The sequence below is a fragment of the Montipora foliosa genome, chromosome 10 (genome assembly GCF_036669935.1).
Source record: "Montipora foliosa isolate CH-2021 chromosome 10, ASM3666993v2, whole genome shotgun sequence".
NCBI classification, from domain to species: domain Eukaryota; kingdom Metazoa; phylum Cnidaria; class Anthozoa; order Scleractinia; family Acroporidae; genus Montipora; species Montipora foliosa.
This window is the reverse complement of record NC_090878.1, coordinates 4,861,862-4,880,242: the sequence shown is the minus strand read 5'-3', so window position 1 is coordinate 4,880,242 and position 18,381 is coordinate 4,861,862. Positions and strand designations below refer to the sequence as shown.

Below are 18,381 nucleotides of genomic sequence, written 5' to 3'. Positions count from 1 at the left end.
GACGTCACACAGAACGTTGAAAGTGATCAGTTGAGAAAATGTAATGATCTCCCTTTCTAAATTAAATTCTAATACACCTTGCGTTTCAGCCAGTAAATATCCAGAAAACCGCAAATAAACTCTCTCCTATACTCGATCAAATCTAAGTTAGCCTTCATACAAATCTACTAGACGTCCTTAGGTGTAAATTAGGTATTAAGATGACCAGGAATATTCAGATCTATTGCTTCAGCTTTCTAATAAAAATTACAGCAAGAAAGGGCTCTGTTTGCACGAGTTGTGTACTTATTGTCTTTTGTTGGTTATCAGGGCTTACCTATGTACATTTAAGTACGCCAAAACCTTTGAATTTCGTCCGATAATTTCCTTCTTGACGATGCCACCGAAACAGCTTCCCAGAGTGACCACGTGGAAGCCCGTGGACCACGTGGGAAATTACGAATATTGATTAGCTTTGAAACCAATTACTGATCAAACAAGAAGCACCTGTGGAAAGGGACTTATTACACTAAGCAAATGCAGAAGCCTACAACTCCAATAATCAAGCTATTTTTAGATTTGTCTTGCACGAGTGAGCAATGATTTTTCATGCAAGACTTGTATCTGGTTTCGCGGGAAAATCAATCAAAAAATAACTCGGTCTGTAAAAACGCCGTTCCACAAATACAACGAAAATGTAAACTCCTAGTCAGGCTCCTGGCAAATGCTTCTTCTTTATTCAGAAAAAATTCTGAAGTTTAGTTGAAACCAAACGAACTGCTTCATATCAAAACCTGTCCTTTAAGAAAAAAACTGCTATACTGGACTTCTAAGAATAGAGCAACTTTTTGGTCCCAATGCAAAACCTGGTCAAATTTTGCTATTGAGAGAGGGGTGGGTAAGGATGATAGAATGGATTGGGGGGATAATCATTGCTAACACGTAGTCCTTCAGTTCCGAACCCCATTACCCAACACATTGTTGTGCTCTTTTTTATGAGTTGGCAGCATCAAAATCGAACTCAAATGGTTACTCTCTTCATGGACAACCACTGGGAGATTACAGGCAAGGGGGGGGGGGTGTGGGGGGGGGGGGGAGGGGATTCCCTATGTTTTCTCCCTTCTTTCCTATCCTTCCCGTCCCCTCCGTTCCATTTTTGCCCTGGCTGTTTGGAGTAGCAAAAAATGTGGTGGCTATTTGCTCTTCTATAAGTAAGGCGTTTATTCATCGACGTTAACTTCATAATAAGGCATAATACAATTTTCACGACTTTGCTACACGTTTAACGTTGAGCGTTTTCCACTTTTCGTAACAAACTAATAACTAAGGAAGCTTCGTCAACGTTACTGCTTCTTCGTTTTCTTCGAACTCAGTGACCTTCCTCAGGTTGCCTTAGTCTTCCATTTTGCTACCTTCATCCCAAGAACCTGAAATGATGTTAGCAAAAAAGTCAAAAACATATCTTCAGATAAAAATGATTCCTCAACGCACCTGTGCTCCTATACTTGAACCTTATCAGCCAAGATAACTCAAAGCATCTTAACTTCTTGAGATTTTTTATCTCATTTTCTTTTTCACAAAATGCGAATTTCTCACGTAGTTTTCTTTATTTACTTATTTATTTTTCATGTGGTTGTATGTTGTTGTCCCTATTTATTTTAAAATCTGACGATTTTAATGTCGCGATTAGTTCTACAATCTCACGTTTCAAACAACGGGTACTTCATTACATCGTGAATTCAACGAGAATAACAAATAAGTTGACGGAAAGTGATGTCATGTTGGGCAATCGGAATATGTCGACTGCTCGCCGTTAATGTTTCCTATCGTTTCAGTTTCTATCGTATGATCGGAAATGCTCGAGTGATGTTCGACGAATCCCCTGGAATGATTTTCCGAGTCCTCACCTGCAACAGGCCAACAGAGTGGGGTCTCGCGTTTCGCAGCAGCAGCTTCTCTTCGTTCCTCCATAGCTTGCTGCAGCTTTCCAATTCTGTCTCTGCCTGCTCGTAAAAGGGCATCACCATTTCCCACAAAAAGACCAGCGACAAGTGCAATGACTAAAATGGCAACGACTGCTTTGTTCATGGTAAAGATTGCGAACCTGAGGAAAGAAATGCCCAAGATTAAGATAAGCCTACTGAAAAGAATTTCGACCGTTCTGCTCAGTGCTGCCCTTTGATTGTCATGATCACGCTTTAGGATTGAAAAGTTACAAGCCCCTTGTACAGCAGAATAGACATAGTAGGATTTCGCCCGAAGACTCAAAATAACTTATTTTGAGTCTTCGGGCGAAATCCTACCAACCAACTCGAGAGAACCAACTCGAGAGAACCAACTCGAACAGCGTACTAAACAGAACTTGCGAACCACAGGAAAATACTGCTCAGTAGCTTTCATTTGAATGGTAACACTTTAGGATTACACCCACAGACTCAAAAGTTAGAACCACCTTGTACAGCATGATAAACAGCACCACGGGAAAATACTGCTCAGTAGCTTTCATTTGAATGGTCACACCTAAGGACTTCAGCCAAGGACTCAAAAGTTAGTTTCACCTTGTACAGCATAATAAACAGTACTACAGGAAAGTACTGCTAAGTAGCTTTCATTTGAATGGCCACACTTAAGGATTTCACCCATAGTCTCAAGAGATGGAACTACTTTCAAGGGCATCCAACTAGCAAACTAAGCCAAAAGCCTTTGAGAGACATTTCTAGGCTCCTTCTAATGTCAAAAAGACTGTCTATCTTAGCTGAGAACTGAAGTGTCCGAAAATGTTAGGGAATGATATCTTCATTTTAGAATTTCCTAGCTGAAGGTTATCTTCTAAGACTGAACTTCCAACCAAACAATTTTCTCATCCCAAACTGCTGGGTGACAAAAAATTCCAAAAATACCCCTTCCGAAAACGTAAGGAACTACTTTACCCTGGTTGCGAATCTTTTAGGCGATGTTTTAGTAAAGAAATCTATAGCTGTTTGACTCTCCCGAATACACATTTCACCGAAGACTATCGTTGGGTGTCATTGGACTTTGCACAGACAGAATAATAAACAGTACTACAGAAAAGTAGTGCTCAATAGTCCAAGTAATACATTACGATAAACAGCTTCACAGAAAAGCGCGACTGTAACACCAAACATCTTATTAGCCAGACAATACAATTTTCATTAACACCTTTAGGTGTTAATGAAAATTTGAGGCAAAGAAAAATACCAATGTAAACCTTATCCAGTTATATTGTTAAGAATTTTTTTTGATAGCCAAATGAATCGTAATATGCAACTCTGCAATAAACAAACTCGGCTCTTAGTTAATTTAGCTCCTTAAAATTTTTAAAACTAAGTTTTCTTACCTTTCTCCAAACTTTGCCTTTCTTGAAATGTTCTGTAATCTGTAGGTTGTGAAAAACAGAGTCCGAGTCTTAATTTATAAACAGTAAACGGATGCGTGGTATAAATTGAGTCAATTTTAAGATAAGAAATAACAAAAGCTCTTCGTTTTCAAAACAACGTCTCACTTGCCTGGCTGACAAAGATGAAACGCTTTTCTTTACTGACGAATTTTAAAATTAATTTAGAATATCACTATGGGCTCCCTACTAGCGAAAACTCGCCGCGCAACATGAATCTGTTTTAGATATAGCTTTCATTTGACTAAATATTCGGAATGTACTTTATCAATAAGATAAAATATTCAATTCTCTTCCTTTTCGCCTTTTAAGGTATTTTTCTATGCCTAAAAATGCTTCTTTTACAAATAGCAACTCTCTCAAATTAATGTGGCCTGGATAAATCACCATTTTGGACATATCCTAGAATCTGCTAAAAAGGTCAGAGTTATCAGTTTACTTCAGAGAGTATTAAAAATATCTGTGATATCGTTGTCTTAACTCCACATTAGGCAATCTATCATTCGTTTCATCCATTTTAAACAGCGGAAATAAGCAACTCGTTTTTTTTCATGTTCACTCTATTCGCTTACATTTGGTGAGAATATTTAAGAAATTTCTTCATCGTCGGAGATTTTTATTGGTACGTTAAGGTTTCTGCTTTTAAAAATAGTGGTTTTTTTTTCTTCCTCAGAAGCAGTAAGCCGGGAAAAGTAACAAAATTTGTCTGACAGGTGTGAAAAAATTGTGAATCAATCACAGTACAGTTCCGACTAATAAATGAACATTTATTTCTTTTTACTTCGTCAGGTAAAACTGATAAGAAATTTGAATGAAATCGGTGGACTTTTCCCATCGGAAATTGAAAACCGGACTCAGAAGTCAGTACCACTGAGAAATTCTAAATTTTAAAAAACACTTCAGATGAAGCAGCAAAAACAAGAGGTACCTTCAACCTTCAGAAAAAACTTAAAGAAAATAAGTGAAGCTCTATGTTTGAAAATTAACTCTCATATAGTTATTTATATACTTTCTTAAACGATACAAAACTAAGATTAATTAAGGGATTTTTAAAATCCGTCTTTAAGCTTCTTTTTCATTTTGAATCAGTTTATTCTCCACCTTTTAAAACATTACGACGTATTCACAGGAGAGCAAAAGAACACAAGGAAAGGAAATTGAAGATGACTTCCACAAGAAAATTTGAATGTTACGAGACAATGTACAGTCTCCATAAAACTTGAAGAACATTTATCAAAAATATACTAATAAGAGACATCTACTTCTTATAGAAACTTTTTAGCTGCTCAAAGGCGTTGAGTTAGATCCGTCATAGAATCACTGATAGAATAGAATCATAAAGACCATAGAATCACAGAATAAAAACCATAGAATTACAAAATTAGCTTTTTCAAGACTACCTTGTTAGAGTGAAACTGGAATGCCTTTTTATTTCTTGCTCATAGCTGAGTTTGTGGAGAATTCAATAGGATAACCTTGATTTGAAGTGCTCTGAAGAAATGTTCTCTTAGTCGTTTCCATACACTGGATAAGTCATATTAATCAAAAGAGTATATCCACCAAACAAAAAATGCTCAGAAGGCGTTGTTGTTGAAGCGAATTCCCCTTACCATTGTAATATCAAACCTATGTTGTTAGCTGGGGAAAATTTACTCATTTTGTATGTATTTATGGCATAGAGCACATGGATGTGCTGCTACTCGAACCTCGCTCGTTTGAAAGAGCGTTGCACTTCCGTGTCGTGGTTTTGGATCTCGGCCGGACCAATACTTTTCCTTTGATCTGTAGCCTGCGAACAGTGTATTTGTTCTGTTAATGGTTTGACTTTCGTATTTTCCAAAAGAAGAAGGTAAACAATAGTTTCCAACTCATGCAGAATCACTAAGAGAGAACACACTAACAACGCACTGGTTGCAAAGGGTAGAGAATGTGGTCTGCGCCATCATGGTCTGGGCTTTTTCACAGTTTTCAAAAGAGCATTTCAATACATTCACCCAGAAAGTACAAGCTACATATGCAACATCACTGCATGTTTTTAGTTTCAAGGATTCCTTTCGTTTTAGACCAAGTTACAGTGACGTTAAGGCTGTTAATTAGGGATATCAAGGTAAAAGGACTGGGCATGATCATGGCACAGGAAAGGTGAAAAGAAGAAGATATAGGTTTATCTTTCTTTTCGTAAAGAGGTGAAATCAGTATGGCTTGGAAAATAAAGTGCACTCGTTCCATCAATCTGTCAAGGCCAGTGGTTATCGTATTTATTTACCTTGACAACCCTATACATGCAACTCACGCCTTATCTTTTTCTGGAGATTTTGATAGAGCTTTACAGAAGTACAGTTGGAAGTGCCTCCGAGATAACTCAATCAAGGTTGCTCTAATGTTGAGTCTGTGGGCGAATCTTCAAATAAGACCAATTAAATGAAAGATGTACTGGGCATTATTTTTATGTTTTGATGTTTCTTACGATGCACATGATAGTTTTATTTAGCTTCTCATTCTCTTAAGGAAAAAGGCTCAGCTATGACAATTCTTAATTGCTTCGAACTGAAAAAACGTCTCTGTTCGGTGTGCAGTTTGAGAATTAAGTTTCGATAAGCTCCAAAAAAAAAAAAACATAGTACTTTACTACGCAATAGCAGTAGTATACATTTTGATTAACTCTCCAGTGTCATACTTCTCAAAAACCTCGACAACTTTTCGTGCACCGAAAGCAATTCGTGAAACTAAATTCACCTGCTTACACTGAAAAAAAAATTATCGTTGGACTTCAGATACCAGAGAAAACAAAACAACTACAAAAATTCATGAACTAAAACGTTTCCTTTAAGAGAAAAAAAAGCATTTTCTGTCTCCCGAAATAAACCGCAAAAGTTTAGGGGGTGTTCGATAAAAGGCCTCCCAGATTCGCGTAAGGCCGGATAATACCTGTTTAACTATCAAATGCTAGCTGCCCATTTCGGATAAAATGACAATTTCAGCCTTTTTCTTTTTTTATTTAACCGCCAATTTTAATGTGGGCTGAAATCATTTCCTCGAGTAGGAAGTCGGTATTGGGAAAACAAAATCGAAGCTAAAGAAATCTATCAAGAACCTTTCAGAACTTGCCGACTAACTAGGAAAGAGGTAAGTGGTTCAGGTAACCAATTCTCATATTTCCTCCATTATTTTGATTTTTCCGAACCTCATAGCGTTTTGTTACTCCTTTTTGCCAGCGTAATTTCTTTCTTTAAAAACGGGTTAACCTGGGAAATATTTATCATCCTCGTGCGCATGCGCATCCCAATGCATGCAGGGCATGTTAGGAAATGACTACGACGACTACCGAATATTGCAACGACGACGACTACACCACCGACCCACCACTACTACGATGATGATGATGACAACAATAATACGATGGCTCAGGAGGATCACAGCCAGTTTTAATTTTGTGAGTCGTCACCAGTTTTCTCACAGGTCACAGGTCATTATTTTACCAATACAGAAAGTATCCTAAACCTTCATAAAGCTAACCTTAGGCCTAAAACTTTTGTTTAGGCCTAATTCTTTTGACCTGTGACCTGTGACAGAACTGGTGACGCCTCACAAAATTAAAACTGGACTGTGACCCTCCCAGGCCATCGTACAATAAAAACAAGAACAGCAACAACAACAACAACAACAACCAAGAAATTACTCACTGTGTGCACGGCTCTCCCTTCGGGACCTATTTAACTGTTGACAGCTGCTGTCGGTTATCGTTTAAACCGTGACATACTCTTTTTGAAATCCAATCCGATACTGATTACTTCTCGGCGTTTGCATCCATCAGGCTGTCTGGAGGCGTTTTTTTTTTTACCTCTATCAGGTGGACTCACCCTAAAATATCTCTTGCAATGGATTCAGGTCTTGAGCTCAAACAGGATTGAATACTGACCTACTCATTTCAAAAATTGTTAAGGAAGGAAAAAAAGACACGCGTCGAACAACGGCTCTTAGGAATAAATCCCGAATGTTCTTACCCTTTCAATCTGCATTCGGCAAAATCTAGAAATGTCTTTGACCGTTAAAAGGATAGAAGCTTTTATCCGGATCATTGACGAGACGAAGAAAAAGAAGCAAATCGGTATCGGTTCTAAATCAGCTGTCGTTCTCCAGACCCATGACAACATGGTCAATGATAAATTCAGAAACGATAGTCTCCTTTCAGTTCTCAACAGCCCAAGAGGATCTTACTCCCCAACTTCAAGTTATCAAATCACTCCCACCCTAAAAAAAACTCACAGAAACACCGGCTTACGTTAAGAGCAAATCGATAAACTCTACATATGGTTTTGATTCAATGTGACTAAAGATTATTTGCAGTCTCTCCACTAGTAGATCAGTTGTCGTTAGTAATATAGCGTCAAAAGACTTCAATAAAGTTATTTTTAGCACAAGATTACTGCGTGTGTGTTGGGTGCCTGGTTTTTGATGGATTCAAACTCCAGGTCCTTCAAATAACTGAGAAGTAAGGGCTGTCTTTGTGATGGCAACTTCAAATAGCGAGACTTTCTATTCATATCGCATGGTGGCAACGAACTGTGGGCACCGCCTCACAAACACTGGCTTCTTAAAAAAAAGTTCCGTGAGAATTTTAAGGATGGCCAATGACTGTCAACGTGAACATAACTGAGTACCCATTGGGGCTGCCTGAGTGTCGTTACATCCAGCGCGGCAAAATAGACTCCTTAATGAAGTACTGAAAAGCAAACGCCACTTACTCACCACACTATAACTAAACTAGGAGGAGGCATGTCTTGGCTTTTAGGAGGTCATAGAGAGGACTGCAGCAATAAAAAAATCACCTGCGATAAAATCGTCTTTATTACACTTTGAAGGTGTTTTTCTCGTTTCTTGGCAGCACATCTCTCACCATAGTTCGTTCCACTACCACCGCAACGCGAAGGACAATGTTACATACTTTTAAAAGAGCGTTTGCACGCTCTTACTATCCTATGTGTCCGGCGGCTCTTCTAATCCTGCCTGTTAAAAGAAACACTTAGAAGTCTTTTTTTCACCCATACCATAACATTTAAATAAGAAGAAAAAATACAAAGACATTTATTTCTCACAGGCTAATAAAAACACTTTTTCTTACAGGCCCATAGTAGAGAGCTATAAACTTCTACGACGAGGATGAGAACGAGTACGAGTTTTGACTGCCCGATTTTTTGAAAATATAAGTAAATTTAGAACCCGTACGCTTAATCTTACTCTTTGTTAGGCAGAATAGGTGTGCTCAGTATTCTTATTGCTGGATTAACAAACTGAGGCGCTTTGTTTGCTAATCAAAAAATTGCAAAACTACTATCCATGTTGTTGACTTGTTTTGAAAATTCGACGACCTTTTTGCAAAAACCTCGGTACTAAAATGCACGACGGCATCACGTTTTTCCCGCCAAAAATGACGCTGGTTTGCTCGCGCGCTCACTGTTGTCTTATGAGAAAATATCGTAACTCGTAGTCGTTCTCGTAATAGAATCTAAAGCTCTCTCTTAACGACTGCACTGAATTTTCACAGTCCCGCGGAGATTGGTCGCGCAGTCCGCCGAGGCCATAGCTAAAGGAATGAAACCTATTGCCAGAATTTTCTCAGTTTGTGGGCTTTCGTGCGGTGAGATTCATGCGGGTTCAAACGCCGGTCGAGATCCAACAGTAAAGGTACTTAAAATAACTGAGGAGATAGTGCTGTCCTTGTAATCTCCCATCTGCCAAATGGTTGACTTTCAAATCTTCTCGGATAAGGACTATAAATCGTAGAACCCGTCTCACAAACCTGTAGTAAACGGATTTAACCCGTGAAACAAACAGATTCACTCGGATCGAACCAGAACGTAAACTGCTCAATTTTATATTCTATGTGCTCCTACCCATCGTACACTTGGGCCCCGCTTATACTGAACATACGTCACATACACTACACAATCCTTCCTGTTAAATCCAGACTTTGTGGGATGTTAAAGAACCCACACAAGAGATAGGGGAAGACCCCCGGGTGTTGTGGGTTTCTCCGACTTTCGCATTCTCTGACATGGGGTTGGGGTAGGTGGGCCGTGAGGATTCAAGTATTTGCCTTGTGAACTGATAACGGATGCCCGAGGTGCCTTTACAAGCTCACGTCACAATGCGCACCCACAGAGCGAAGAATTGGTAAACCGCAATGAGACTTTATGTGATATGTGTCACGTATGTAAAATACCATTGGCTATTGCACTATAGGACTGGAAGTATAGACCTTTTTGCAGATACGGCGTGCCATTTTTGATTTTCTAATGTTTTCGAAAGACATTATGGGATGCTCAGGGGGGAAATATAATATGTATTTGCCCCCTGGGTCATCCCATAATAGCTATTCGGGAAACAATAGAAATCAAAAAGTGGCCGCTGTATCTGCCAAAAAAAGTGGTCTATTGTCCCGGACAGTCCAGGCCCGTACAGACCCTTAAGGTTGCAAAGTTATTCTTAGCTTTGTTAATTATGTCGGCAGGTGCATATATTACTGATTTTCTCGACTTTAAGAGCACAGACTAAATCGGCTAACACAGTGTTCGTACCCAATTCAAATCTCCCCGGGATAAAGATTCTTTGTGTATTGTATTTGCATGATAATATAACATTGATATTTAGAACATAATAAATGGACATACCTGGAACCAAACAAACGTTTTATTCTCAAAAGGGTTGTGAATTGGATTACAACTTTGAGTTAGCCGATTAGGTATATTGATCCAGTCCCCTTTCACTTGTGAAAAAAACGTTTCTTCACCAAAGATTACTTCATAACCGCCACCAAGTTTGCCATATATAAATCGAGCGGATGAAGGTTCCTGTCTATTTGATTGGAAGGAAAATCAATGAACTATTGCGCTAGTCTGATTGGCCCTATTCAACATATTTGTGTCTGTCCGCTGAGTCGGTCAAAGTGATAAACTTTGGGATTTCTCTTCATATCAAGAAACAAGCTTAGATGCAAATTCAAAGACAACTAGCTTTTTTGTTTTGCCGTTGCAACTATTGTCCCTTAAAAGGAATTTTTGAAACAATAGCTTTAACGCCTAAAATAAAGACTCTTTTTAACTCCATGTAGGGAAATTCAAATATTGCTGATTCTCACAGCAGCTGTAATTTGAATATTCAGCCGACAGCGCACTCATGCTCAACCCCAACTCGGAGGGATGAGGGTTGTGGTAACATTTTGTTCGAGGTCACTGGATAGACAGTACTCTCGCTTCTCCTTTAGTAGCACAAAGAGCTGTAGGCCGAGAAAACGTTCCCCTATTAGGTGCTTTTATAGTTCTCTGTATAATTTTTTATTATCATACTGACGACAAAAGTGCAAGAAAAAATAAAATTAACAATTTATACATGCTCAGCAGAGGAAAATGCGAAGAATTTTCATTCATTTTAAATAATAATATTGAACTTTATTAGGTGTCAACTCTATTTAGCGCTGGGGCACTATTCATAGTATGTACACTGCACATGTGCAGAAATCAACTCAACTCAAATCATTTCAGTTTTTGAAAAGAGGGGGCAACCGGAACACCCGTGTAAAAACATCTCGGAGCACAGTAGAGAACCAACAAACTCAACCCACATATGACACCTGGAAATTGAATCCGAGACCCGGGAAACAATGTTGGTAGGCAAGCGATCTCACCGCTGCTCCATCCCTGCTCCCTAATCATAAATCTTGAGTTTGGCACAATAATAAACCCAAAAAACTAATCATAAATCTTGTATCTGCATGTCAATTACCAGCTTCGTCATAACAAAAAGACTAAATCCCAGCAGCCCTGTTTGCTTATTTAGTGCAGCCATACCTCAGAAAAGTACGTCTTGCCTTTGTCGTTTAATAGTTCTTCAGGACAAAGTACATGTAATTCCTTCCATTTTTCCTCCCAGGTGGGGTTGGTAGTAATCAGCTTGACATGCCCAGAAGAGATTTGCCTCCTATACCCAATGGTCATATCCCGCCCAGAAGGCCTCCAAAACCTAATAAGAAAGAACAAGCAGAGGAACAATTGAGATGTGTTTGTATACATAACAGCCATGAAAGCGCTGAAAGCAATGATAACTTACTTATTCACCAAGAAACCGCTGCAAACTCCGGAAAGGTAAATCTACCTTATTTCTTGTAATAATTTCTGTAATGAAAATTGCAATCTACAGAATGCCTATTAAATTGCATGTTTCATTTTGTTGAGACAATGAATATTTCCTGTAAGTTCAGATTTTCCTGTTAAATTTTAGAGATTTTCGCTGTCTTTTGTTCCGAATTGTACGGAACTTGAGGGATGAAACTCTCCGGAGTTGGAAAAAGCAATCGGTATCTGTCCATGACAAGGAAAATCAGCTGGAGCCATAACTACTCACGAAAATAAATGTTATTTATTCAGGTTCGATTCTTTACTGGATTATAAATGCTTTTAGCAATCAAGTACTGATAAAAAATATAACATGACAGACCCTATTCTCACGACAAGTGTAACATGTTTTTGCTCACAGAAGAAGCATTCATTTGCCGAAATGTCCCGACATTGAAGAAAACTGGCGAATTGATTTTCAAAGACTCCAGGTGTTCGAGGATGAAAAGCTTGGAGAAGGAGCGTTCGGGATTGTTCGGAAGGGAAAATATCATGCAAAGAATGGACAAACATTAGACGTGGCCGTGAAACAGCTAAAAGGTGACCACATTGCTTTTCAAACTGATTTCAGTAAGACTAAACTAAGCCTCCCTACGTTTTAAGTTTTAAGTTAAAAAAGGTGAGAAAATTTAATTCAGAATTATTTCTAACAGCGTAGAAAGGATGATTTCAATACGGATGTGTTGGGAAGGAGGCGACCAGATGGGTTTACACTAGGTGTCGTATGTCAAACTGAATAGTGAGGAGGGTTGACGCTACGGTGAAGGTCCTCGCCTTACATCACAAAGTGTTTCTGGTTCGAGGTCATTTGTTAGCCAGTGAACAGCCAATGCGGGGGAAAGAAGAGCCAGCATTCAAGCCATCGCTTTTTGAATTCCTATGAAGCCCTTCGTAAGAGTGGTTATCTCAGATAATGTTTGTTGACATTTTCGTTGACTCGATTAGTTCGGTTTTTTGAGACAAAGCACACTACGAGTTGTCCCCTTTCGAGGGGTGGCTTGGGTGAAAGATCTTCTTTCATTTGAGCATTTGTGATCATTTATATATGCATAGATACCGCAGGTGTTTCTGATGACTCCGACCTCTTGAATGAGATAAAGATCTTCAAGCAGGCTGGGCAACATCCCAACATTGTCAATTTTGTGGGGGAATGCACAAAGAGTGGTAAGTTTTGAAACAAAATTCCAAAAATACAATATCACAGTCTGAACACTCAAAGGAATTCAATGACTTGAAATTAAATTTATACCGAACTGAAAATCTTTGAACTGACATCTCAGACTCTCAGGTTTTTTCATTTACAGGTAAAAGACAATTCATTAGATGAATATGTTTTTAATAATTCAGTGGTAAATAGATGATTATATTTTTCAGACAAGATTCTCTTGGTTACTGACTGGTTCATGGAAAAAGCCTTGAAGTTTTCTTGAAATCCAAGAAGAACGAATTCCCAGATAACCAACCAAGAAAATATGAAAACGTACGGTTTGGGTTAAGCGATCGTCATTTACTAGAAATAGCGCTGCAAATCGCCCTTGGAATGAAACACTTACAAGAGAAAAAGGTAGGCTGGTATTCACTCAGTTTTTGTCGAAAAGTTATGAACCTGGCGTAACTCTTACAAGATGTTCTTCTCTGAACAAAAAACAAGTCAGGTCTATCTTCAAATTTCAAAAGTGTGTTGCTTATTATTAAATTTCATTTCAAGCTTGCGGTTGATCATAAGAAATGGCTTTTTTTTATTATTTTTATTTTTCTATTTGAACAGTCTTCCATGCTACTAGAGAGATCTAGCATTGCGTTTCATGAAACGCGAACGGCGAAACTGACCAGGGGCCCGTTTCTCGAAAGTCCCGAAAAGCCATTTGTCAACCTGCTAACCGCTTGTCCAGAAAAGCCGACCTTTTAACATGTTTTCAAGGTAACAAAAAGCAAACTGTTTGTTAAGTTTGACGATTCCAGTCCTCTCCGTTCTTGAGATACAGAGGGAATTGCGACACCCAAAAATGACCCGTAAAGTTTCGGAACTTTGGAGGAACGGGCACCAGGTGATCATGATTTTCCAACCATTTTTTTTGCGTTTGTCGGTTGCTGCTTGCCGTTTCTACGTGAGTGTAGGCAATTTCGCCTTTGCCGTATACGTGGAACTTTCTTTTTCATAACAAGTCGTTTGTGGAAAACAAAGGACCACGAAAGCTTTTTTTCCGGTAGGTCAAAAATCACGTTTCGTGGTTATCGTTCAATTAACTGACTCCTTCCCGCAATTTGCTTCATGAACTCTCGTTGTCTCTCTGGTGACTCACAAACTCGAAACATCGAAACAGACAGGGATTGATTTTTTCATATACATGTATAGCGTCTTTTTCTACAAACAATGTTTAAAAAGACTTTGAGTTTTTGTGTTTGTTAACAAACTTTTCGACATTGACAGAGTCCATTCATCCGGGAGTCACGAAGAGCTAATGTCACAAGCTTCACTCCCTTTTATGTGAAACGTGAAACGGCAATCCGACGTTTTCCATTTCACGTAAAGGTGATGCAAAATCTCTCTATTATTAGAGAGAAGAGAGAGTTCGGTCGAGGATACTGAAACGTGTACACTACTCACATGTGTCTTGCATACAGTGCACTCTTGATCGAGTAATTATGGCGTCATTTTGCCCTTGATCCAGTCCTCAGTCCCTATAGGTCAGTTATGGTTGATTACTTAAATCGCCTAGGTCTGTTTCTCTCTTTAGTGCATTCATCGTGACCTTGCAGCCAGAAATGTGTTCATTGACCATAACCACGTGGCTAAGTTGGGAGATTTTGGCTTGGCACGAGACATTTCAAAGGATGGCATCTACACTCAAACCTCTAATGTAAGTATGAAAATGCAGCATTTACCCTTAGCGATTTTTGTATTTAGGCAAATGCGGTTAATTCTATGCGTCAAGCATTGTTGGGTCTTTAATGTCAAGTAAACCGCTCAGACATATAACCGCAAATCCAAAAGGTGTCCGGGCGAGTTCTTGTACATCAGCAGTTGGCTTTTACTGCTTTTTGCGTATCGACTTACGCTTATTTCAATCGATGACAAACAATAAACACCCTGTTCTTGCCTAATCACACACTTTTGCACATTTGTTTTCAATAGGACAGAGTTCCTTGGAGATGGCTATCCTTAGAATCATTGAAAGATCACAGCTATACTTATTGTAGTGACGTGTAAGTAACTGATCACCAGTCAGTTAACAATCTTATTAACTAATATGCTTTAGAATGCAAAGCTTGTGTTAGTTAAAGATAGTCAAAAAGCACAATTTACATGACATAAGAAAGTGTCGTTCATTGCACTTTTTCGTAAGAAAGTGTCGTCCATTGCAATTGCCCCAGTTTTCCGCCAAGTGTTTTGAACCCACTTTTATATATAAACACCAGTGACTGTATCAAGTGAACTTCCGCGCGAAAACATGATAACGATAACATGTTATTTTCACAAGTGAAAAGATCACTGTTGCTATGTTTACCTATAAAAATCGCGCCTTTCGATGCCTTACGTGAAATGATTTAGTACTTCATTGGTGTTTAATATAATAAATCATGAGAATATTGCATGGCCGCTTGGAGATACGAAATTTTTCTTCGACTGTTGAAAAATATTTCACTCGTTCCCTCGTGGAATATTTTTCAACACTCGAAGAGAAATTTCGTATCTCCAAGTGGCCATGTAATATCGTCTATGTAATTATCCTCAAGTTATGCGTTGTCATATTGTGTTGAGTGACTGAAGCGTTCTCGTGTCTCGTCTATTTCTCGTTGTCAGTAGTTATCTTTTCCAAATCTCGCTCTTTGTCATGCTACTATTAGAGAGCTTTAGATTCTACGAGAACGAGTACGAGATTTGACTTCCCATTTTTAGCGAAAATACTTATAAATTGTCCAGGTAAATGAGAGGATCACTTCTCTCAATTTAATTTGTGTCTGTTTTGTTCTTCATTACAGATGGTCTTTTGGCATTGTGTTGTGGGAAATTGCAGCTTACGGTGGGTTATTTTATTTTTTTCTTTTTTCAACGGAAAGAATGTAGATAGAATCAATGTCTATTATTTATTCCTAGGTGAACAGCCCTACCCTTTCATAGAGACTCCATCCGATCTCAAAACCTATCTCTCTCAGGGTGAAAGGATGTCCTCCCCTAAACATTGCTGCAAGAAGATGTAAGTTTAAAGTCTATGATCAAAAATCTCCCTAACTCTTTTTTTTTTCCCTTTGCATTTCAAAACTATGTTAATTAAACAGTAAAGTAACCCAAGTTTTAAGCCTTAATTTCGGAAAAAACTCTTGTTTATTCGGGAATTTTCCTTTTTTACCAAAATTGCTTGTAACCACGCAATCTGAACCACTTTCGATTTCTTAAATTTAATGGTCCGGCACTATTAAGTTTAAAATCTTGAGACGACTGAATCGAGGAGAAAATGACGTCAAAAACTCACTGGTTTAAACAATGCAATGCATGCGTTTGTACGCGACTGAATTAATGCGCAGCACGGGAGTCCCGGGCCATTCGGATTGGAAAGTATGTATGCAAAACTAACGTTTTGCATACATGTTAAACTGCATTTACAGGCTGAAATTTTAAGCTAGTGAGCGAAGTGACGTCAGTTTTTCCCAGGTTCAACTCTCTGAGATCCAGTCGGTCAGTTTTGAACGTGAGTAATGGCAGACGGTTAATCCAAAACTTATACTCAAAGTAAACAACCTTTGGATAAAAATCAAAGCTCAAAATTTTGCCTTTTAGGTGTTAAGCAAACACACTTTCAAAATCTGAAGAAAACAAGGAAGTGATTTTTTCATCGTTGGACCAGTTTAAGTTTCCGTTTCCGTTTCATTCGTCTATCTCTATCATCTTTGCTTTCGTGCAGAAAATCTACTCATTTGGTATTCACACGTGAATTCAGTTATTTCCCATTGGCAGGTATAAACTGATGTCCTCTTGCTGGGACGAAACTCCATCAGAGAGACCTACATTTGCTGCTATCGCTGAAAAGTTGAAGTCTTATTTAGAAAAGGTGCACAAGGTAGATATTGTCTTTCGATTCGCGTTGGTGTAAATCAAGTTTGACTGACTGACTGACCGATGAAATGGATGGCCTATTGAAAGACTCAGTGACTGAGAAAATAACTAACCGGCTGCCTGAGGAATTCAATTAACTGTGCCCTCGTTCTTTCATTAATTATTTTCAGATTGATTACGTGAATACAAGGCACGGTGAGGAATTCTTAGTGAGGCAGAGCATAAATGGCATCTCAGAGTCTTTTCCAAATGAAGTATCGAGGGTGAACTGAGTGTAAAAAGAGATTGTACCGGGGAGGAAAGGAGGTCTCTGACTTGGTGGCGTCAAAAGGGATAGTACCCACTGAGTTTTGGTGACAGTTTACACGAAAAACACAGTTTCTGACTTTGTAAATATTGTATAGAGGTGACATAAATGATTACCAATTGTCTGGTGTTGAAGCAGACGTCTGAATTTCATTTGAAGGCACTTTTGTCGCCTTGTCACTTTCCATATAATGCCGCAATCATGCATGCTAGTTCGGGATACTTCACAAAAAAAAAAAAAATAATAATTATTTAAAATTCAGCGGGGGAAAAATTTGCCTGGCTGATCTGGCATTTTCCATCCTCATACATAGTTTTGTCTTCAACTGAGCTGTTAAGAATCATTTATTACCCTTTACTATTTTGACCTATTAAAACAACCAGCCAATTATGGGAGAAAACATTATAAAGGTCTTGCACGAGGAACGTGACAGTCAGTCCCTAACGACCGTAACTACGCCGCCATCTTGCATGCCAGGAAACGGTAAACAAACGGGTTTTTACACAAGATGACAAGATGTTAACTTGAAGTCAACTTCATTGAGCGTTGATGAGATCAAAAATTGCGGATTTCACTGTATCTAAGCAAGTAAAAGTACTTTTAGTGCAAGGAACCATGAACGAAGGGGACGGAGACAGATACCTGAGAACACTACAAATTTGGTGATTCAAAAGCCATTTTCAACTCTGAAAGTTATGAGGAAATGATAATAATAATAATATTATTATTATTATTATTATGATTTTTGATTATGATTATGATTATGATTATGATTATGACTATTATTATTATTATTATTATTATTATTATTATTAATTGTCAACTCAGAGCGCCTGGATCGATGGGGTGCATTTATAACCTGCTTATCGAAGTCCTGAAAATGCACAAGATCAATGAAAGCTAGCAGCCTTTGAAGAGAATGTGATGAGGAGCTGGACGATCACTCAACATGTAAGAACAAGTGCACGTAACCAGGAAATTGGTCCCCTTATAAAAGCGAGGTATACTCCAAGGTGACGCATTCTGTGTTAAGCTCTTTACTCTTTGCCTCAACTTAATCGCTTGGTACGTCAGAGGAACAGAAGGGCACAGCCTTTCACACGAAAAGAACACAAAAATGACGCATTGCCTTTCGTGGACGACCTGAAGACTTATGACACAAAAGTTCAGCCAAGGCAACTACTTTGACAAATAGACTTGAAGGCATGTTTGGTGATATAGGCCTAGACTGGGGAAAAAAAACCTACCCCTTACAAGCGGTAGCCAAATACGAATACCTCTCGGTAGCCAAATTACTAGGAGAGGGAGACCATTACAAATTTCTCGGTAAGGTACAGAATGTCAACCAATTAGACAAAACAGGTGTTGAGCAGGCCAGTCAAGAGTACTTAAGAAGACTAGCAGCTATATGGACCTCCCCACTCTCCATACCAAGAAAAGTAAAGGCCACAAA

At 38.7% G+C, this 18,381-nt stretch overlaps 1 protein-coding gene, 1 long non-coding RNA gene and 1 pseudogene across 3 annotated transcripts in view; 1 reads left to right on the top strand and 2 right to left on the bottom strand.

The window, feature by feature from the left end:
• Positions 1–1,175: 1,175 nt before the first annotated feature.
• On the bottom strand, positions 1,176–3,620 carry LOC137973405 (uncharacterized). Of its 2 annotated transcripts, none has more exons than XR_011117234.1 (4): positions 3,507–3,620; positions 3,338–3,376; positions 1,887–2,083; positions 1,176–1,406 (listed from the first exon to the last, which is right to left on the bottom strand). It is a non-coding gene; the product is annotated as an uncharacterized lncRNA (long non-coding RNA). The 2 variants fall into 2 exon arrangements; XR_011117235.1 differs by having other exon boundaries at positions 3,503–3,604.
• A 4,703-nt stretch (positions 3,621–8,323) lies between these two features.
• LOC137973044 (general transcription factor 3C polypeptide 3-like) overlaps positions 8,324–18,381 on the bottom strand; it is a 79,249-nt gene continuing 69,191 nt past the window's right edge. Inside the window, exon 24 of the transcript XR_011117149.1 lies at positions 8,324–8,401. The gene's annotated coding sequence lies outside the window, so the exon portion shown is untranslated. The remainder of the gene's footprint in view (positions 8,402–18,381) is intronic.
• Positions 11,629–16,893, top strand: LOC137974240 (fibroblast growth factor receptor 4-like; annotated as a pseudogene).